Source organism: Ambystoma mexicanum, chromosome 2p, assembly GCF_040938575.1.
Source record: "Ambystoma mexicanum isolate Mex_15411 chromosome 2p, UKY_AmexF1_1, whole genome shotgun sequence".
NCBI classification, from domain to species: domain Eukaryota; kingdom Metazoa; phylum Chordata; class Amphibia; order Caudata; family Ambystomatidae; genus Ambystoma; species Ambystoma mexicanum.
This window is the reverse complement of record NC_090923.1, coordinates 500,778,268-500,802,328: the sequence shown is the minus strand read 5'-3', so window position 1 is coordinate 500,802,328 and position 24,061 is coordinate 500,778,268. Positions and strand designations below refer to the sequence as shown.

The window sequence follows — 24,061 nt, the reverse complement described above, 5'->3', positions numbered from 1 at the left end:
CTATCCCCGGAGATGTATTACAATCCCTTGCCACTGATTTCTGATTTACTAGAGGCTGTAAGAGGCTCAAAAATAGAAATCTTTGGCGCTTATCTCCTTATCTAAATACAAGATGAAGAAGAGTGTAAGAAGATGTTCATTAGTCCCTTGTGGCCTTGCTAATGCTTCCTCAATTTTCCACCACTATATGGATCATATTTTTGCTGACCTGCTGCAGCATTCTGCCATCACATATGTCTAAGATATTCTTGTGTTCTCAACTGCAAGAGAACATACTGATCATGTGTTAGAAGTGCGTAGGTACTTTGGAACACAGAAACTGTGGTCAAAACCTGAGAAGTGTGACGTCAATCAGTTTCACGTGTTGTACCTGTTAATTATTCTCTCTGCAGAAAAAAGGGATGACCACTAGTGTAGACTGCCAGTACACACGAGAGTAAAGGGTGTGATTTAAAGACACGCTTTAAATCCTAGCTCATTTCTATCGAAAATGCATACTTCCATATGCACAAGTCACATTGCGTATCACGAAATCACATGACGAATACTAGCATTTGCATATGGACACATGCGGCAGAAGAAGTCTTGCATAATTTAAATCCAGCATTCATTGAGCCCCAATTAGTGCCAGTCTGAAATAACAAACCCCGTCATTATGCAGACAGACACACCTAACTGCGTTATTGGATTCGGTTCTAAAGAAAACTCCAGAAGCCTATGAAGAGCAGCCCGTAGCACATATCCCCAAGTCTTCAGTGGAATAATGTACTCAAAAAAGAAATGCACACCATAACAGTAGCATGTTTGGAAGGAAGGCACATGCACCTGGGATCTTGCTTACCTGTTAAAAAATGCACAGACAACTGCAAATTACAGGTCGAGTGCTGAAATAGTAGACAAACCTGGGATTATGTGTCTGCTCAATATGTTTTCATACTGACCTATATCACTGAAAATGTAAGACTACAGCAGCTGCCAAAGCAGGAAGGTATCACTGTACTGGTGACTTGTCTCGTCCTCTGTTAAGGAACAAGCCTGCTGTATTCACAGCCTCCATTAATCTGGTTTTCACCATCCCAGAGTAGGAAAAACTAAAGGGTTTAGCCAGACATGACACCAATACCTCTGTTCTTTTACTTCTGCAGCTGAGGACTATTAGTATTCCTTACTACTTAATGCCAGTTTTATTGTAACAACACTATCCACTATTGAGCACAATATAGATCACTCTTTTCCTTTTTTTTTGGTTTTCATCCCAACGTTTTACCAACTGTGTTCTGTACTGAAGGCAATATTTCAACTTTGAACCGATGGGACATTGAAATCTAAGAAATGCAAAAGAAAAAACCTGTTGAAGTCACGTTGATCGGAAAAGTAGCGAAACAGCTCTTTTCAAAATAGAAAGCTGAGTAGGGGTATCATGTTTTCAACTTCCTGCTCATCTGGTTCCATTGAAATTGTCACCCACATATTTCTGACCTTTTGCTATTTGAGAAATTGTTAACCCGTTTGATACAAAATGCCACTACCCATTGTGGTGAGTTAGAGGCATTTCCCATACTCAGCGTACATGAACATCACCACAGCGGGTTCATAAGAGGAGCTGGAGAAAGCCAGAAAGGTGCAAAAGATTAAAGGAAGAATACATGCTGTTTGCCACTAGCTGGCATTATAGGAAGACTGCTTGCAAGTAGTCTGCCTGCCGACGAATATCCAACAGAAGCTCTGCCAGATACAAAACATAGAACATGTTACAGGAATCCATGTTTTTTCCTGGGAAACCTGGAAGAAATAGGGAGGCCTGAAGACCGGGCCCTTTCCAGAGAAGCCTGAGCCACATGAGGATATACCCCTGGCAGGAGGATAACTATATTGGCGGGGGAGAAGTACGTGCTGCATCCAGAGGAAATGAAACCATGTGTATAGTGAGGAGAAAGTAAGCCACCATTCCAAACCTAAAGACTGGGGATGGAGTGAGTGCCCAGGTCTTGGAGTAGGACAATCGCAAAGAAGCCAAAGGACCGTGAAGAGGCCTGGGGAGGAGAGAAATCACATAGGGTTTTAGACAAGACAATGGACTATGGAGATGTGAAAATAAGAGAAGAACTGTGGCAATGTCTGAAAGCGAGCAATGCCATTTAGAGGTCTAGAGAAGCCAAAGGAGTGTTGCAAGGTCTAGGGAATCCAAAAGACCAGAGAGATCTAGAGAAGAAAAAAGTATGGAGAGGTCTGGAGAAGCCTAGAGACAGTGTAAAGTTTCAAACTAAAAGTACTGCTTGGAGGAGCATGCCCAGGGAAATATCTCTGACATTTGTTCACAGATGGACAAGTAAGTCCATGGTTGAGGGAAGGGAGCCACCATACAGACTAAAAACAAGTGAAGGAAGGAGCACCATGACCAAAGAGAAAACCAAGTACACAGAGGAATTAGAGAAAGACTGCGGACCGGACCGTCAAAGAAATTGTCCTTCAAAAGGTTTGTAGAAGGGCCGTTGAGCAGTATGTTAAGTTACGTCATGTATGTTATTAGGATTTATACAACACATCACTGTCATTTTCATGGTTTCCAGGCACTCTGGCAAATCTGAAAGAAAGTGAGGGGTCAGTGGGGAGAGAGGGTCAAGACTTAGCTGTTGTGCTGATGCAAGTAGATTGGAAGTACCACGTTCTCAGTGTAAATGTCTATTTCTAGCTGCCACTAGATGAGAGCACAGATACATTTATGTCCAGAGGGCAGCCTTGGGTGCTCATGGTGCTAGGATGCAATGCCTGGGAATATGTTGGGTAAGTTGATTGTAGTATGACAAATAGAGGGAACATAGAGAGGTCTAGAGAAGAAACTGTAAGACCATGAAGAGTCTTGAAAGGGGTAAGACCTTTGACAGCTCTGGAGAGGTGAAAGACCTTGGAGAGATGTGGAGAGGCGAAAGGCCCCGGAGAGGGTAGAACTTTGAGTTCTAACCAATTTGCATTTATGTTTACACTATGATGGCTAGTAATAGATTAGCTTTGTGGATCTCTGATCGGTCAGAAATTGGATCATCTCTGGGGGCCTCTCTGGGGGCTTAGGGGGCTTAGGAATAGCTAGGGCGGTAAAGGACTTTGTTAAGAATAGGTTTGAACCTCTACATTGGGCACCACCTTTTGAACTTTGTTTGATAGACTAGGGAGACCCTGGAGAGTTAGAGACTATAGGGTTTATTAACACTAAAGCCTGCAACACAACTCGAGAGAACTCTTGAATCCTAGTTGAAAATGCTGCAATTTTGTTTAAGAGACTTTCTTTTAGTCCACCATTTTACAAAATCCCAAGAAGAGAACCCGGGCACTACCTGATCCCAGAGAGATCTTTCCTATCAATTTTGAGTTACAATGTATGCCTTCCCTGTTTGTTATTGTACTCACACAATGTAACAGGCCCCCCAAAAAATATTTTAAATATAAGTGTTTGTATTTGTGCGGTCTATTGATCCTATCTCTGTTCAGACAATCGCAAGGATATAGACAGATACATAAGAAGACGTTCTCTTTCTTTTTAGAGGGTTAAAAAGGTGTGTATGTCTGAGTGCTTCTGTATATGCAGGTTTGTGTATATAAATTATGTGCGCCTGAAAGTGTGTATGTGTGTTTATATGTATGTATGTGTGGATATATGCCAAGGGCAAGATCAACTTAATGTAGTGGCACTTTAATTAGTCGGTGTGCTAACATGTACTTTGAACACAGTCATACGTCTATCAGGTCAATAATGACATATGTTGTGGGTTCCAGCATCATTGAAATGATTTACAGGGGCAATGCTTATTTATATCAGTCGAACAAACCTCATTAAAGGCTTTTACAATAGTAATGGTGACATATATGTTGAGCACCAGCATCTCGAGCGTGTTTTTCGGTAGCCATGATGACATATAATGTGGGTACCAGCATTACTGAAGTGTGCAAGTGTAGCAATGGTGGTTTACATAATGTGAGCACATGTCTTACGAACATGCACATTTTACTGTGGCAGTGCTGCCATGTATTGTAAGCACAGGCATCATGAAAGTGTTGTATAGTGGTTGCACTGGTACACATTTTGGGTACACGAAACATTGAGCCGGTCAAGTGGCACAGCGAGTAGAGCACTTACTTTGACATCTGTGCAGAGCCTGCTGACGCAGGTTCGAATCCCGGCGGGGCCGTGGGTAATAATAAGCAGCGCTCAGATACCTGAGGGTTCGTAGCGCTATATAAATGCTAAATTATTTATTTATTTTTATCAAATTATTTTTTCAGTGGCAATGCCAGATTATATTGTGAGCACAGAAACCATAAATATGTGCTTTTCAAAGGCAGTGCATGTATATGTTATAGTCAGCGCCCTTATGAATACATTTATAAACTGCTCTTGTGTACTGTTGGTGATCAAGAATATTTGTTTTTTTTTACGCTACCAAACAAATTCTAAATTGTATGAATTTAACCAAAGATTTAGCAAAAATATGCTGTTTAAATGCACCATTTCAACCCATTAAAAAATGCTTCAGGAGAGAAGCCTACCCAACCTCCACAGATGGTCAATTTAGACATAGTGGTTTATTCATTTGGGCAAAATAATCGAAGCATGGGTAGTTGATTTAACACTTTTCTGAAATCCCAGCATTGTGAGTCCTGGAGCAAGTATATGCGATCATCTTATTCTGGTGCATTTTAAAATGGATTTTCGAGAAGTACTTATAAGAAAACCTAACATATTTAAGTTCAGAAATCTATCAGCAAGCACATGCAACTTGTATTCCAAAAAAAAGCATTTACATCATTAAGTCTAAGTCAGGACATAGGAGCTGTGTCGTAGCAACCAAAGAGGCGAATACTTCACATCTTCATCAGATATCAGCTTTTACTGAATGAAACCCCTTTTCCCTCAAAAACATATCTGATCTTAAAGGACACGTAGATCCGAGGATGTTGCATCATTATTGGGCACTCTTGACCCAGGCCCATCTTAAAGTAAATGCAATGTTCTCTACCAATGGAACAGGTGGACTACTTTGAAAGTTTTGTCTCCCTTGGTGTTCCTAAGGCAGGAAAACACCTTTAGAAACTGTGACATGCTGGGAAGTGATGTGTGTTCCCCCAGAGGTGTATGTTATGAGACTGGAGTGAAGGTCTCATAGGAGGGGACTCCAGGGGAAAGTTGGGATTTGAAAATCTTATTTTCTCCCCTTGAACATTACTGCATTATAATAATAATATCTAATTTTGTATATAGCTTTATACAAACCTGCAGGTATCTAAGCACTGAAATAATAGTTATTCTCCCACTGAGTGGCACTCAATTCATCGACCTCGGAAGAATGAAAGGCTGAGATGGCCCTGCCGGGATTACAAACTTCCACAGCAGACTGCGCTGAGATCTCAGAACAAGCACTCAGCTCGCTGTGTCATCTGACCGGCTACATTGAGGAGATACTGTAAACTGTTATATTTAAACAACTGTGTCTTGCTTGTGAGAGGTGAGGCTTTAGTCTTTACTGCACATGTCTTTGCGGTGAAGGCTCTTAGCTTAGTGTGCAGCTCTGCTCGCCTTCACATCTCTTGCTTCTGACTTGTTTCCTTTTTGGCAAATGTAAGTATGTTTTAGGCTCCCACTTACTTAGGAAAAGCAGCGTTAACAGATGGAAGTCATCATACTGCAAGCGTTCTTGCCTGCCTCAGAGCGTGTGTAAATCTTTCAGGAGTATATTCAACTTCTCTAAATGTATCACGTTATGCTGTCCTCTGTGACAACAGTGGCTAACTTGAAAACAAACACAGCTGGTATCAAAGTCTTGTATAGTGGGGCTTTGTTCCCTGCTTTCAACATTCTTTAGTATGATTGCTTCCCCTGTCTGGACCACCCCTTCCATTGTAATCCATCTGTTTCTTTGGGTAAAAAAAGAACAGTGCACAGAGGGAGGAGAGTTCCCACTTGCGCCAAAGTTTTGTGCTGTTGTTTGTTTGTCCTGTTGTTCACTTTTTACTAATACATTTTTCACCAATCCAACGGTTAGTCAGTAGTCATTTTTACCATGACAATAATCCAAATTTACTGGCAAAGTGTGAACTCTGGAGACAAATTATCTGTAATTATGTACTACTGGGTTCTGGTGGGGAACACAAGTTTTCCCGAGAGAGCTGAGCACGAGGGATTCTCATCAGTGAATGGCATTAGGCCTGCTGTACATTTTCAGATAACAGGTGCACATGCATGCATTACTTTCACAGAATTTGAATTTTGCATCCACAACATAACCCTTTTTTTGTGTTCATGGTTACAAAAAAAACCTTTACAATATACACAAACATATAAAAACAATGTATAAATATATCGGATTTCATCAAATGTCCATACTCACAAGCATAAAAAAGGAATAAATACATCAGATTTCATTATGCAATTCAAACATTTAAAACATATTAAGGAATCACAGTTAATCACACTAGGTCCAAATTCAAAGATTTTAAAAACCCCACCATGGACAGCCCATCAACTCGAGTCATAGAACTTATACAGCATTTCCAAAACTCTTCATCATTTAACCATTCAATGTTGGTGAATATCTTACTCAGAAACGCCATTCTCTGGGTGGTCAAGGCAGTGCAACAGAGTATCAGATGTTTCACACTCTCCTATTCCATTTCAAAAAATTTACAAAATGCGTCTACTTGTGTAATGTGTCCTCTCCTTAGAAGAGTCTCTTTTATAGGGGGAATATTAAACCTGCATTTTATCATAATGGCACGAAAATAGCGGTTTGGAAACAGATTTAAATAGTGTGGAATACACCCCCAGTTTTTTTTTATTTTCCCTCAAGTGCACCATAGAGGGATAAGCATGGAAACAATTGATTGTACGTATCCAGTCGTAATCAAACAACACTTTTTTTTTACCCGGTCAGGGGTTCGAAGCAGATTATCGAGCTCCAGATTCAGTTCAGTCAGTATATATTAACAACAGTTTTTTAGTTGTATTACGTACCCATATTTCCCTCCAAAGCAAACACCCGACTCCATAGAGTTTTTATTACGTTGTACAGTGTATTTACCTGAGGACCCATAATGCCCCTAAATAGAGCTATCATTCTCCAGGTAACTCTTTCTCTCAAAGAGGGAAGCCCCAACTCATACCGGGTATCCGGCAGTGGGACTGACTTTGGAAGAGCTAAAACTCTGCACCAAATAGTCACTTCCACAAGGTCTATAGTTCGATACATGCTTAACAAGTGGGATGGCCTATGTGCTGAGATACTTAATAAATGTGTTTCAGAGCCTGCATACTGAGAGCTAGAGACTGTGTTCTTAATAAAAATATATCATTTTATTTAGTTGCAATTTCTAAAATACATCATTTCTAAACAGTTATGAAAAAGCATATATTTAGAAAAAAATATTTTTTTTGTTGTGCAAAAAACGAATTGTCCGGTCTGGTGCAGCTCTCTCTGCAATGCGGCAAATTTTCGTGTGTTTACAGGCTGGTGCATGTGGCTGCCCTCTTTCCCTGAGCAGGACAACACTCAGAACATTTGAGCTACTATGAGTTCACTTTGGATATATTGATTTCATCCCAGATGCCCATGTAAGGGTCCCCACCTTTGTTTTTGGATGTATAGTTCAATACATACCATTGTTCCACAATTCAAGGCTGTACATCAGCTTGGGTACAATCGTTCCTTCATAAAATGAGATTACCAGCCTAATTGAGAGTTTACCAAACTTTCTATCAAACCTCACCAACTGATTCACTAAACATTTTGCCTTTTGGGTTAAATGTGCAGTGCATTTTGCTTTGGCGGGCTCAGCATTTACATCAAAGCCCAAGTACACAACACTGCTTGCATATTCAGAATCTTAATCTTACAGGGATTAATCAACAGATGATTGTCAGTAGTGTAACTCTCAAAAGACCTCAACAACCTCTGCAAACCAACTCTGGTGTTGTCGAAAAGAAAGAAATCATCAACATGACTTTCAAAAGGGGGCAAGACTGCACAGACCCTCCTGTGATATCCCTCCGCCCGACCGCAAAGTTCCTTTACTTATTGCTATATTGGTAATCAGTGCTCATGCCTTTCTGTGTGGATTATGCATAATAGAGGCACGTGCAAGGGGAATTCCCTCGTTCCCATGGGTACCTTTTACCCATGTTCTCATGGCCAATAGCAACGAGGAAGCACCCTTTTAATGAATGCATTGCTTTCTGCGATGTCAAAATTGCACACAGCACAGAACAGCTACTTTAGCAAATACCTTACAAGGTCAGATTACAAATAGCAGGGATGTCACCCGGGTAAAATGGCTCAGGGTCTCTGGCATCAGGGGGAAAAGTAATCCCCCAGGTTACTCTCAAATCTCATAACAGGGCCTTGAACATCAGTGCTAACCCTGTGACTAGGTAACTGCTAAAACAACACATCACTGCGCTCGGTAATGACTGAAACCACTCATCTATTTATCAGGGAACGCGACTTTTAGTGCTGGCCTGAAACAGCTTATCTGCCTCCCAGACAATGCCTCGGAGAACACATTTCTCTTTCAGGAGACGAGTTAGGTTTTCATTTGTCGATTTGTTAAACAGCTCACAGTGTATATTACCTGTAGAAATCCCTCAGGTTACATATGAGAGACACCATAGTCACACAGCGCTTAGTACAACTTTAGACAGCAAGACCTGTGTCAAGCTCCTAGTTACAGCAGGAAGAGCAGAGGCATCTCTTAGAATGCTCGCGTTTCAGTACGACGCTAAAGTGATGAGTTATACATCTGGTAGACTTATGCAGTTAATGCCTTTACATGTATTCATGGTTCTTGTGTAGCACACATGGTATTGTCGGGTGGCTTCAGAGCGCGAGCCTACTTATCCCTCAGGCCATTTATGTGATGTCTCATGCAAAACTAGTTTTTTTTCTTCATTTTAATACTTCTTCATTGGTTTTTATAGCTATATTATACGTGTATGCGAAGATACACAGGACCTCATTTACAAAAGCTCCTTAAAATGGTACAATCCCGTTGTAAATCAGGCCCACAGCCTTCTGTTGGATATTAGCACATAACAACAAATCACGCGCTTCGGGAACAATTTCTGCTCAAGGAAACATTTTTCTGTCTAAATGGGCGAGTGAAATAGTACTTCCCTGATTAGAATCAAAGCTCTGAAGTACCAGGCTTCTGTCATGAAGAATAACGGCCTTTCGCCGGGTCCTTTTAAACGACAACGCTCCTTTTTCCTCTTCTTAAGAAGGGGACCAGTGGAAGAGTTCCCAGGAGAGCTGGTGATCTGTTTAAGAGAGGCGCACTCTACAAATAGCTCCCTGTGAGTTATATTTCCATCAGCAATTATTCTAGCCCCACTTGAGTCTCACCGGTCCTCACTATCTGTGTTTCAGTCACAGGGAGGAATGGATTCCATCTAATTATAAGGACTCAGGTGATGAAGACGAAGCTATCCAGCCGTGAAGCATAACCCCCTCCTTAGTGTCTCGCAGGGGGATTCTATCATTTGTCTTCATTAGGCAGGGCTGATGGGAGCCCTGATTTTCCCTTCAGATAACAGCAGTCGGATTCCACTGTGAATGAAACTAATGGATTCCTGCAGCTGCATGCCCAGCTTTTCCCATCTGCAGGCGAGTAAATGCTAATATCTTCTGTTCCTTTCTGTGCTGATTGTCGCTGCCTTCTAAATCATGGCTACTGAGGAGGGAGCCAGTGTCACAAAATAAACCCTACCCTGTAATAAAGTGTTCTGGGAGAATATAATCTGAAATGGAATCTTCTCCTGTGAAACAAATTCTCCCCATGACAAGAAATTAAGTTCCTCTAATTTTGAATCTTTCAACAGTAGGCATTTTTTTTTAAACTGTGTATTTACTCTCCTAGGGAGCGCTTTGGAAAAATCCAGTCAGGTGAGTCTCTGTTGAAATATTGTTTGGGCGTTACCTTGATGGGGAGAGACTCTGTATCAGAATAAACTCTCCCCTTGATGGGGGAGATTCTGTAGCAGAATAAACTCTCTGCCTTGATGGGGGAGACTCTCTAGCAGAAGAAACCCTTCCCCTTGAAAGGGGAGACTCTGTACCAGAATAAGCTCTGCCTCTTGAAGGGGAGAATCTGTGTCAGAATACACTCTCCCCATTGAAGGGGGAGACTCTGAAGCAGAATAAACTCTCCCACTTGAAAGAAGGAGACTCTGTATCAGAATACACTCTCCCTTTGATGAGGGAGATTCTGTAGCAGAAAAAACCTTGACCCTTGAAAGGGGAAACTCTGTACCAGAATAAACTTTCCCTGTTGAAAGGGTGACTATGTACCAAAATAAACTAACCCCTTGATGGGGGAGATTCTGTAGCAGAATAAACTCCCCCCCTTGATGGTGGAGACTCTGTAGCAGAATAAACTCTCCCCCTTGAAAGGGGAGACTCTGTATCAGAATATACTCTCCCCCTTGAAGGGGGGATTCTGTATCAGAATAAACTCTCCCCCTTAAAGGGGAGAGTCTATACCAGAATAAACTTTCCCCCTTGAAGGGGGGACTCTGTATCAGAATAAACTCTCCCTGTTGAAGTGGCGACTATGTATCAGAATAAACTCCCCCCTTGATGGGGGAGATTCTGTAGCAGAATAAACTCTCCCCCTTGATGGGGGAGATTCTGTAACAGAATAGACTCTGCCACTTGAAGGGGAGACACTGCGTCAGAATAAACTCTCTCCATTGAAGGGGGAGACTATGTATCAGAATAAACTATTCCCTTGATGGTGGATACTCTGTAGCAGAATAAACGGTCCTCCTTGATAGGGGAGACTCTGTATCAGGATATATTCTCCCCTTGATGGGGGACACTCTGTAGCAGAATAAACTCTCCCCCTTGAAAGGTGAGACTCTGTAGCAGAATAAACTCTCCCCCTTGAAACGGGAGTCTCTGTACCAGAATAAACACTGCCCCTTTAAGGGGAGATGCTGTATCAGAATATATTCTCCCCTTGATGGGGGAAACTCTGTAGCAGAATGAACTCTCCCTCTTGAAAAGTGAGACTCTGCACCAGAACCTTTGAAGGGGAGACGATGTATCAAAACACACTCTCTGCCTTGACGGGGGAAATTCTGTATCAGAATAAACTCTCCCCTGAAAGCGAAGATTCTGAAGCAGAATAATCCCCCCCCCTCTTGAAACAGGATTCTCTGTACCAGAATAAACTCTGCCCCTTGAAGGGGAGCTGCTGTCGTTAAATGGGAGACTCTGTTGTAGAATAAGCTCTCCCCTTTGGTGGGGGATGCTCTATATCAGAATCAATGCCACCCCTTGAATGGGAGACTTTGTTGGAGAATAAGCTCTCCCCTTGATGGGGGTGGTTCTATATCAGAATAATATATCTCCTTTAAAGGTTGGACTCTGTATCAGAATAAACTCTCCCCCCTTGATGGGGGAGACTCTGTACCAGAATAAACTCTGCCCCTTGAAGGGGAGATGCTGTAGCAGAATAATCTCTCTCCTTTGAATGGTAGACTCTGTAGCAGATTAAACTCTCCCCCTTGAAAAGGAGACTGTATGTCAGAATAAACTCTCCCCTTGATGGGGGAGACTCTGTAGCAGAATACACTCTCCCCCTTGAAAGGGGAGACTCTGCACCAGAATAAACCCTGCCTCTTGAAAAAGGAGAAGTATATCAGAATAAATTCCCCCCTTGATGGGGGAGACTCTGTAGCAGAATAAACTCCCCCCCTTGAAAGGGGAGACTCTGTACCAGAACCTTGAAAGGGAGACTCTGTATCAGTATAAACTCTTTGCTTGATGGGGGAGACTTTGCAGCTGAATAAACTCCCCCTTCGATGAGGGATACTCTGTAGCAGAATAAATTCTCCCCCTTCAATGGGAGACTCTGTAGCAGAATAAACTCTCAGACTTTGTAGCAGAATACATTCTCCCCCTTGTAGGGGAGACTCTATAGCTGAATAAAGTCTCCCCCTTCAAGGGGAGAATCTGTATCAGAATAATCGTGCCCCTGTACGGAGGGCATGTTATCGAAGCAAGACAGACACAAGTGACCACAGTTCAGGGGTGTTTATGGAACTTTTAACAAGGATGTGATATACACCATCTAAATCTAAATATCAAATAGGAGCAAGCTACAACCATCAAATAATAATAACACAGTCCAAGTGAGGTAGAGGGAACATAAAAAAGGCCTACACTAAAAGAAATCTATTGCCAATTATTGCCGCTAATGTACAAATAGTGTGGGATAATGTTCATGAAAAATAAAGAAGGGTTTCACAAAGAACAAGTCAGGATGTTCAGGCCATGGGTCTCCCTTCCCCACGTGTTTAGCACCGTACACAGCGGTTCACTCGAGCATAACACACACTATGGCTTCTTTGGCACGAAGATACAGTTCCAGTACCAGCATCAGGGGCTTTTGTGCCAAAGTCTCTTTACTTATCAGTCTCTTGGTTCAGAGGGACTGATGTATCAAAACAAAACACAAAGTTTAACCTAATGGCCCTCACTTTCTGCCAATAAAAATTGCAAGTTTGCCCCACTCTTTTCAACAATACTTCTTTGATGTATACAAAGGTGTCTCCCTGTGCAAGATTAAATAGTTGATAGGCAGTTTGTAGTTCACCTTTCAAAAGAGAGGAGCCAAATAGCTTCTTTTAAGGTTCTCTTCCCATACTAGTTTTTCGGCTAGTCATTCGAAATTCAGGAAATAATTCCCTAGATCTTTGCCTTCGAGTTATGGTTGAAGTACCCACTGTGGTAGTAGGGGTCTAGTTTGCAATTAAACCAATTTTGTTAGATTTTCTTGGATTCTAGCTTCAGCATGTATTTGATGGGCCGCCAACTGGGCTATGACATTAGCCAGGTCGGCCATTTCCTCCAGTGGGGTAAGGGTTCCTTCTGTGTTTATTTCTGAAACAGAAAAGAAACAGGTCACACGTTTTGAAGTCATCTGATTCTTCTGAGTCTGTTTCTGCCGAAGGGATTGACTTTGGTAGTTTGGTCTCTAACCCTGATGGCTCCGCGATGGATGACAATTGGTTACCAAAAGAAAAAGGTTCCAGAGTGGGGGGGGGTTTAAGGCACTAGGGGCCTCATTACGACCCTGGCGGTAAGGGGTTTACGCCAGCGTTAGCTGCGCCGACCCCTTACCGCCAATTACGAGGTCCCTTAGCGCCATGGCGCTTTTAACACCTGCTTTTAGCAGGTGTTAAAATCCATGGCGCTAAGGGACCATTGAGTTAATTACGCCACCGTAATTTACGGTGGCGTAATTAACGCCTTCCCCACTCCCATTATGCCCTATGGGGCAAAAATGGGAATGGGGAAGGGTAAATGGGGATTGGGGACTTACCGCCCCCGCCAACCTCGGAATGGGGCGGTAAGTCCGCCAACCACCATGGCGTAAACGTAGTTTACGCCATGGTGGTAAAGTCACGGCCCAGGCGGTAAGTTACCGCCTGGGTCGTAATGAGGCCCTAGGTCTAATGAAGGTAAAGGCTGGACAAATTTCAGTATCATTCGATCCCACTGTTGTATATTATAGTGGGAGAAAGGAACGGTGTCTAATAATACTTGAGTTCGAAAGAACAGATCTTGTAGACCAGTCGGGATACATAGTTGAGAGAGCAAATCCTCTTTTAGCGTGGATACACGGGCAGAGAGTTCAATGATTCTATTTTTCCCTTCTGGTGGTATGACAACTATCAGCATGGATTAAAATGTTTATCTGTTGAATCACACCCCACCTCTGACACCATATGTAAGGAAGGAATGGTGTCGAAGCAAGACGGACACAAGTGTCACAAGATGATCCCTTCCTGGAGGAATATTCTGTAATGCAGCCCAGTCAGAGCTCCAGGATGGTCGGGGATGATGTCCCTGGCCTTGGTCGGCTGTCCCGCATGTGGGTTGACTGTCCAAAAACCCAGCAGTTGTTCCAGGGAGCCTCGGCAGGGTCACTGGCCTTTCCCAAGGGGAGAAGCTGTAATGCAACCCAGCCAGAGTTCCAGCATGGTCAGGGGGGATGTCCCAGGCCTTGGGCACCCGTCTCCCATGTGGGTCGACCATCCCAAAGCCCAGCCTGGAGCTCTGGCTGGGTTGCATTACAGCTTTTCCCTCCAGGAAGGGACAGGGACCATGCTGGGGCTCCTGGGACTGCTGTTGAGTTTGGGTGCTGTCCACCCAAATGGAAGACAGGCACCCAAGGCCGGTGACATCACCCATGACCATTGTGGAGCTCTGGCTGGGCTGCGTTACAGAATTTCCCACCGTGAAGGGATGGGGACCCTGCCGGGGCTCCTTGGGAATGATGCTGCACTTTGGGATGATCAGCCCACATGGGAGACATCACCCCCAACCATCCTGGAGCTCTGGCTAGGCTGAATTACAGAATTTCCCCCAGGAAGTGTAGGAAACCTGGCAGTGTCTCCCTAGCTAGTCTCCGGGGATCTGTCATCCAGGTGGCCAGGACACAACCATTGCTATTGGAAACAGTTCCTGGGGGTGGACCAGTGAGGGAGGATCACCTGGATTGGGGGGTCCTAGGCGAGTGGGACACCGATGGGCGAGACGCGGTATCCCCCTTATTTCAACACCTTTTGCCCATCCTACCATGTAGGATATTACAAAACACTGTCCCCCCCCCTTTTCCACACGAACACTTTTGCACAACATATAAGACAATGGACTAACACTAGAGCCATTTACCAGACGTGTCTCAATCCCAGGTTAGGCAAAGTCAGGCATTGACCAGAATCACACCCACCTGACGGCCCTTTCACTTCCCCACAAGGATAAAAGGTGGAGCACAAGAGCACAGGACGAGCAAGGCAAACCGCACAACGTTCTAGACGCAGAGAAATATGGAACAGACCGAGAGGGTGAAAAGGAGAGAGTCAACCTTGCCCTTTCCGACCAAGGCCCGTGGAACCGACACAGATGGAACGATAAGTCTGCGAACAATAGCCAACATATATTGCAACAGATTTGCCTGATATGCGAGACCCTCCTCTCCTGATTACCAAGCCGTGGAGAGACGCTGGTCTCAGTGGTACCAACCTTGACTCCAAAACATCAGAAAGCCAAGAAGTGCACCACAGCCGTTCAGTTGAGGAGAGTGGTGAATGAAAAGTAGCTGAATGCTAAATTGAACTTTGAAAAGCAAAAGGATACTATTAATGAAACCAGATACAGAGGAGTCTGAGACCATGTGTGTGTTCACGCAGGAAATTCTGGGCGGTTACCCAACGGTAAATACTAGCATAACCAGAAGGCCTTGGGAAGAGGCGAAGAACGGTCAAAGTGGTCATACATGGTGCTAGGGAGAATTCTCATTTAATGGCTAATGTCCCTTAGGTATAGAGTCCCCCAGCAGCTTTGCTGGATTTGAAGGGTTTGTCTTTTTTTCCTGCTAAGAGTGAGACTCTTTTTCCCACTCTTAGCCATTTTTGCTATGTGTGTCCTAGGCTATTTTTGTGTTTAATGTCTATGGGATTTTCTCAACCCCATAGGAACCATCTTTATTCACATGTGTTACACAGCACCCTCAGTGCAGTGACACAGGGGTGTCGTAGCAACCCCCAAACATAGCCTCCATACCCTGGGACTGACTACTGTCTGCCAGGGCATGTAAAGTCCCAATTGACATTACTAGTCAATTTTTATGAACTAAACCAGTACAAATCATCTCGCTATGGAGGTACTGGAAAGGGTTAATAGTTTTTCCCTTATGTTCATTTTCGAGAGGGTACCGTACAGTCCCTCTCTCAAAAGTTTCTGGCTGGTGGCAGTGGTTACTACCATAAATATTCAACCGTGAATATTTTCCTATGGGATTTTCCCATTGTTCGAGGCTACCACTTTTTCTGACAGCCTCTAACATACCGCCGGTGCATTTTAATATTAACTTGACTCCGGTAGGTTTTATTTGCCAGAACTTTAATATAAATTCTTTCTCGTGTCTTTCTCTAAACTCCTAACCCAGGTTGGGGATCCTTTGTTCGTCTGTTTGGCGGGCTTCTGCCAAGAAGCCCTCCTTTCGGCGCCACTGAGTCTGGGCTGGGTCCATTGTGTGGGAGGGGAGTAGGACCCCTGGACAGGGTTGCCTCAGCAACCCATGTCGCACTCTATCCTGATAGGCTGGAGGGTGTCCCGCCAAGATGACCAATCCACTGTGTGAGTGACAGCTAGGCTGTATGAATGGGGATCTTTTTTGCATAAAAGCAGGGTCCTGAGGACTGGAAAAGCAAGACGTCACCACTGGAACTAAAAAGCAGAAGAGGAGAGAATCCAAAGACATCTGCAATGACTGAACCACCGGTGAAGCCCTACTGCAGCGTCTCACCACTTTTCTCCACACTACGAGAGAAGATGTTCATCTGCAAGAGCCTTCTTCCCTTGAGATGGTGGGGCCAACCAGTTTGCCAATCACCTTCCCGGACCTGCCTTGGTCGAATTTCCTGTACCCTGTACTCGGAGGCCGGATAGCCAGGCACCAGTCCACCCGGACCGTGATTTAAAGGAGTGTACCTTTTATTCGTCGGGCAGCACCGCGGCTGGTTTCATCCCTGCGTAGTGCAGTAACTCGAACCTTCCTCCACGACGAGAGCCTCTCTTCCTCTGCTGGATCACCCGAACTGCAGGAACTACCAGGAACACCCGCCACCGCAGGAGATACTTCTTCATTTTAAAGGTACATTGTTCCACCAGGCCGCCCTTTCTTCGCGGTAGCACTAAAGGTGTTTTAAATCCTTTACCTACCTGATGGGTTGGCCGCCCTTCTCGCTTAACATTGTCTTTCAACTTCTGCATACACCTTTTCAAAATCGTTAACCAAAGACTTGACTGCAGCTACAAGAACATTTTGCTCCTGGGAACTTGCCCAGTACCATTGACTCTGGCACAGGCCTATTGAATCTGGCTACATTTGTTAGAACTGCCTTCTTTAGACTGATTCTCAACTAGAACTGTGTTAGTGCACCTACTTCTTATAACTACCCCTTTCTTCCCCTTTCTAAACCTTGTGAAATGCCATTTTGCTCAGTTTTCATTTAAGTATTGCCTATACTGATGCACTGCCTTGCTTAATCTGGTTCACAAACTTATGGGAAGTGTTGCTAGGGTGTGTAAGAAACTATTTCTATATAACTTGTGCTTTCCCTCCCTTGTGAGAAATTGATAGAGTATCCCTTGTGTGTGGTTTTCACTGTGCCGTTTGGATCAGTTTTCACTCTGGTTCACTTGGTCTACAATTTAGCTAGGGAGTGTGTATATTGTATTTCTGACTTATTTAACTTGCTTGCTGACTGTGATACATGTGTTTTATTAGAAGTGTATAAAATAAATATATATATACTATTTAATACAAACCTTTGGTCAGTGTTTCCTTGTGCCATAGTACTGTAGGCATATTGTGTAAACCCTGAATACTGCTCATCTCCCTCTTGAGATAAGTCTGACTGCTCCGCCACAGCTACCAACTAAATCTTTGTGGTACAGACTGATACCAAAGGGGATTTATTGCTCTCACCTGTAGTCTTAATCTTCTGTAATGCTCCCTAAGGGAACTGCACAGGATTCTGCCTAACACATGGGTCTCGTAAAAAAAAAAATCCTCTGTACCATCAAAAGTCTTTGACCGACAGAGAATTGTGAAAGCTAAGGGGAGTGAATCCCACATGATGAAGATAAGTACATGAACAGTGTGTTACAAAGGTTGGCGAGAACGAACCCGGCAGAGGGATGCTGATAGCCAAACGTTGGCGAGAGTGAACCTGGCAGAGGGAAGCCATCAACCAGGGGCAAAGGCCGAAAAACCTGTTTAAAAAGACATTAAGATTTGTGAAAGCGAGAAGTATTGTAAAACAAGGGGAAGGGAAGTGTCCCCCTTGTCTTCTGCGGTCTGAGCCCGGCTGAGGTAGATCCAGGAGTGGAAAGTTACCAACAAGGTTCACTGAAAAAGGAACTGTCTTGTTATTTTGTCGAAAACGTCTGAGGGGTCAGCGCCCAGAAGAGTGGGATCCAGGGATGAAGCCATCACCCAAAGTGTTCTGAGGTTTCGGCGCCCAGAAGAGTGGGAACCAGGGGTGAAGCCATCACCCAAAGCATTTGTACAACAGAACTTTGAGTTTGTTTGTTGAGAGTATCAGGCCTTGAAGACAAGAGACTTTTCATTATGAAGAGACTTAACCATCGAAGAACCTGATAGCTGATACCGAATTGTTAGCTCGTGCTGGGAAGGCTTGAGTGTGTGCTGTGCTCCAAAGTCCCAATGTGTCCCATGCTAAAACCGTGGGGAGGGGAGACCTTCCAGGCAATCACATCCTGACGTATTATTGTGAACACTTTCTTCTTTATTTTGAACACCCTATCCCACAATCTTTCTGTAATTAGTTGTGAGGAATTGGCAATAGGTTTTTCTTAGTATAGGCCTTTTTACTTTGACAAGACGCCACAAGGACTGCCTTATTTTTCATTTAATGGTCGATGCTTGCTCCCATCTTAGATTTAGGTTAAGGTTAGGCATTTTTCCACCCTGCACTTACAGTTCAATAAACAACCTTGAACTCTGATCACTTGTGTCTGTCTTTAGTGTTGTCACCATGAGTTCCTTACAGAAGGGATGGGGACACATGGTTGACAGGTGCCCGTGGCCAGGACATCACCCCTACCGTTGTGGAGCTCTAGCTGCACTGTGTTAGAGCTTTTTACTCCGGGTAGGGTTGGGGACCTTTGCCGGGGCTCCCTGGGACTGCTGTTGGACTTGTGGATAGTCGACACTTTTTCTTTTCCGCCCAGGTAGGTGCACCCACACATGTGAGGTACTGTTTTCGTTGGGACACCTGCAGGAATGTGTGAAGGTAGGCGGCATGTTTCAGTGGTTTCCTGGTGGCAAATGTCTGAAAATGTCTTTTTTCCCCTACATTTTTGACATTGCCGGGCCATTTGGGTAATACATTCTAGGGCAATTTGTGCAGGTCAGACCTGTGTGGATTCCCACTGGTGTTTTTTTTTCAGAAATGAATGGGGTTCCCCGTTTTCCTTGGTGGCTGCTGCACCCCAGACCCAAATATGTAGGTTGTCCAAAATCCTAAACATGTCCTCTCTCCAAGCCCTTTGGAATAGCAGTGGTTTCACCTTTTCCCTTATTGGTCCGCTAGGTGCTCCTACACATGTGAGGTACTGTTTTTAATCGGGATACCTGTGGGAATGTAGGACATGTGTTGTTGGCAGCGCATTTCGGTGATTTATTTGTAGCAAATGTCTGAATATTTTGTTTTTTCCCCTTAATTTTGGACTTTGCTGGACCTTGTGGCTAATAAAATCTAGAGCGACTCGCGCAAGTCAGACCTCTGTGGATTCTCACAGGTGTCTTCTTTTTAGAAATGCATGGGGTTCCCTGTTTTCCTAGGTGGCTGCAAAACCCCAAAATCCTAAAAATGTCCTCTCCCCAAACCCTTTGGGATATCAGTGGTTTAGCCTTTTCCCTTTGCGGCCAAGTAGGCGCACCCACACATTTGAGGTGCCGTTTTCATTGGGACATCTGTAGGAATGTGGGAAGATAGGACATGCATTGTTGCTGTTGTGTTTCTGTGGTTTCTGGGGTTACAGGTCTTTAAAACAACAAGAAAAATAGTGACACACTTTTTCAGTGATTCTAAAATAACAAAACCATGTTAATTTCTTTTCTCTTTTTTATTTTGGAGGTCCTCCCACAATCCACCCATTTCCGTGCTTTACTAACCCCCTAATACCCCACCCTTTTTAACCTCTTACCCCACCCCCCAAATATACCTTTATTAAAAATTCAACATTTTAGTCGTCATTTATGTTTCACTGAAAAAGTGTGTCACTATTTTAGTTATGTAGTTATAAACACTATATAACGTTTCATGGTGGCAAATGTCTGAAACTTTTCTGGGCCTTGTGGCCTTGCAACACGCCAAGCCCAAATCTGTGGGTTGTCTACAAAGCCAAATCCAGTCTTCCCCAATGCCATTTGATGTACCAGTGATTTAGCCTTCTCCCGTTGCGCCCAGTTAGGTGCACCCACACATGTGAGGTACCGTTTCCATCGGGACAATTGTGGGAATTTGGGAAGGTAGGACATTTGTTGTTTTCTCTTGCTTTTGATAACTTTTTCATACATTCCCAAATGTAACCTACATTTAGTCTCTGCTTTAGGCACTGTACGCTTTTGTAACCTGCACATATCACCTATCCTTCAAAGGGTCTGCCTATGCTCTTTCAAAAAATGCATGCTTGTGATTCCTCACCAAATTTGTATTCCTTATTTTCACATGCTAAGTACATCTGTTTAGGATGTTTGCATAGAAATCCTGTGTTCCACAGCTCTGTTTTTGGCTTGTGGTATTGCTTGTATTGTGAAGCATTATGAAAAATGTGTGCTTTCCTAACTAGAAGAGTCGGGGAAATGTAGCTGTGCATTGGTTTTCTCAATATTCACAGAAACCATTACCTTACAGGTCCAAACACATCACGCGCATACCTTTTTTCTGTAATTTTTCAAATATTTTCCCAAACTATAGGAATTTTACCAAATGACCCCTTCCTAAACTTCGAATTGTGTCTACTTTTCATAAATGTATACTTTTTTGTCTTCCCATTCAACATTTCTACCCTCCTCTTCCATTCCGTCCAAGCATGTCCTATTGGAAAAATAGAGAAAAATTGCCTACCTCTCACAAAACTAATGGTAACCTTATAAAAGTATGTTTTGTTTGTTTCCACTCAACCTGTTCTTGAAATCTTGGAAAATGGCAATTTCAGAACAGCAAACCATTTGTTCCTAGCTCCTACAAGGGAAAACACAGGCTTCTTTGCACATCATTGTATTGGCATTTTCTGAAAAAACACCAAATGTCCTCTCTTTTTGTTATTTTCTCTCACCCCATACAGCAAACTAGGATTCCTTGGTGGTGTTATGACCGTGACATGTGGGGAGAAAAGGAGCCAAATTTGGTGGAGATATCTCATGTTACAAAAAAATGAAAAGGGACTGAATTGGAGCCTGCAGCATGTGCTTTTGCAGCACGTAGAGAGTGGGAGAATTCATTTTGCAGGGGGCTCCCCCAGAGATTCTATGCCAGAATAAAGTCTCCAGGGAGATGGCCGCCTCCTTTTCATGCTTGAAGGCTCACTGTGGCTACACGCATCTGCCTCTTTGGCTTTGCTGATTGGCCACCTGCTATTAAACATTCGGCCTATGGTGGACCGGCAGGTTTGAGCCGGCCCACAGATCCCAAGGCCCACTTTCTTAGGCCCTCTCTGCTCCCCTGTCTACTGCCAGGCTGGGTCTGTGAGTCCTCTCCTACACTCCCCTACGTGCACATGGAGACTGAGTAAACCTCCAGGTGCTCTGGACCTACGGTAAGCAATGGACATCCTAACACTACTCTGAAGGTAGCCTCCTCAAACCTTTCCTTCACACCTGGTCTGTTGACCTCCCACTTCACCTGATCTGGACTTCAACTTACCTTGCCTTACTGAATGTGTCACCTGCCCTGCTGGCAAATCGAATTTAGCCTTGTCTAGTGCTGCATGTATTTCACATGCCCTGCTGGCAAATCAAATTTTGCCTTGTCTAGTGCTGCATGCATTTCACCTGACCTGCTGGCAAATCGAATTTAGCCTTGTCTAGTACTGCTTGTTTTTCACCTGCCCTGCTGGCAAATTGAAATTAGCCTTATCTAGTGTTGCATGCATTTCACCTCCCTACTGGCAAATGGAATTCAGCCTTGTCTAGTGCTGCTTGTTTTTCACTTCAACTGCTAAAATTGTTTTTAGCCTTTGTATAGTGCTGCTTGTTTTTCACCTGCACTGCTTAAATCGAATTTAGCCTTGTCTAGTGCTGCATGTATTTCACCTGCACTGCTTAAATCAAATTTAGCTTTGTTTAGTGCTGCATATATTTCACCTGCCCTGCTGGAAAATCGAATTTAGCCTTGATAGCAGCTTGATTTTCACCTGCACTACATAAATTGTTTTAGCCTTGTCCAGTGCTGCTTGTTTTTCACCTGCATTGCTAAAATCCAAGTTAAATTGTACCTTGTTGCTGCGTGTGTCCACACTAGCTGCTGCACCTCCCTCTGTCTCCCCCTTCTTACTACCCCCCTCCTCACCCTACCCCTTTCCTCCAAGTGCATCAGTGCTTCAGACAGGTAAGTGTATCCCCCACTTCCATTGCAGCCCACAATGTCGCTTTCTATCCCTCCTATCCTCTCCAACTGCTTCACTAGCTCCTATCCTTCTCCTATCACTAAATCTGTCCGGAAGAAACTTAAGAAGGACATACTGGGCTCCAACCCAGGCCTTCCTATTGCATACACCTATGTCAGTACTTCCACCAGAGACACCATCACTGACATCCTCTTCTTCGTTAACTCACCTGATCTATGGTCTCGCTACATGGTCGGCTTTCTCTCTCCTATCACCTCTTCTCCTATTAATGGTGGCACTCGCTGGGAGGTTCTCCTTGACCTCTTCACCATTTCCAGAGGCATCATTAATGTTTATCGCAATGGCACCATCATGGTGCAAGGTCCCCAGCCCAACCTTCATCTCTTAGACAAGCTCCTCCCTCACCTCTCTAACCTCACCTCTCCCTCCGGCCAGGCTCCCTTGCTTCTGTTCCTTCCACCTCCTCTGTACAGGCGCCACTGCCCTGCCTTACTGCTCTGGCACCCTCGCCGGCCTTGGCTCCTTTGCCATCCTCCACTATCCCTGTGGCCCTCTTGCCACCCTCGGGGGGCGACCACTATCCCCTGTGCCCCCCGCCGAGGGAGACCTTCACATATGGCAAGCTGCTCCACATTGCCATCATCTACACCCGCTCTGCCGTCAAACACTCGTCTGACATCTGCAACCTCCTCGAACCCATGGATCTTGATGTGCTCGCCATCTCAGAGACCTGGTTCAGGGATAGCTCTGTCACAAGCTTTGACTCAATCTTCCCTGCAGGTTACAAAATCTTCTCTGCACCCAGGCCTAAGAAGACAGGTGGGGGAGTGGCACTTAGCTTACCAGAATGGATACCTGTTTCCATCATCCCCACTCAGAGCTACTCCTCCTTCGAGTGCCTAGTCTGCAGACTCTCACCATCTCCAAAATCTTCTCTCTCTATGCCCACATTCTATTGACCCCCAGGTCAGTCCATTCTCTTCCTCTCTGAATGGGCTGACCTGGCCTCCTCTCTACTTTCCTCCTCCTCTCACCTCCTCCTGTTGGGTGATCTTAACATCCACCTGGACTCTCCTGACTCCTCAGGTCCTGTCCGCAATCTTTGCGACTCTCTTGTCCTTTCCATCCTTCCCTCTGGCCCCACACCTCCTGCAGGCCACACTTTGGATTTTCTCATCTCTACTGACATCGCTCTATCTATACCTCTCACTACTTCCCTTTCCTGGACTGCCCCCTCCCTTATCTCAACACACCTGAAGCTCTCCTCTCCTCTTGCAGCAATACATACGGCACAGCTGCTTGGCTTCAAAGTGATTCCCACCCCTGAAACAGCCCTTGATAACCTCATTCTCTCTATCATCAACGCTCTTGACATTCTTGCTCCTGTCATGAGGGTCTGATTGAAGCCTTCCAAAAAGTGCAACTCTTGGTACGACTCCGACCTGGCTGCCCTCAAAGGCAAATGGAATACGTCAGACGAACCATCTGACAAACTGGCCTGCCGCCTCCTTCAAAGGCATTATCGACTTTGCATCTGCACCAAGAAAATAGTCTTTATTTAAGCCTGCATCTCCGCAGCCTCAAACCACATGGCTGAACTTTTCAAAGTCTGCAAGGAACTGGCCAATCCTGCAGCAGCCTCTTCCTCTGTCACACCCACCCAGGACCTTTGCTCGGCCCTGGCTGCACACTTCACCACAAAAACCCAAGACATCCTTTCCACCCTCTCTTCCACACCACAGCATAAACCAACACTGGAGCATCCCTTGGCCGCTGCTCCTCTTACCCTCTCTTCTTTTACGCCCATCACACCAGATGAGGTCCCCAGACAAGTCCAATTTATG

General features: G+C 44.4%; 1 protein-coding gene across 1 annotated transcript in view; it reads right to left on the bottom strand.

Moving 5' to 3' along the window:
* SLC6A1 (solute carrier family 6 member 1) overlaps positions 1–24,061 on the bottom strand; it is a 733,048-nt gene that overhangs the window by 303,408 nt on the left and 405,579 nt on the right. The gene's annotated exons all lie outside the window — the stretch shown is intronic.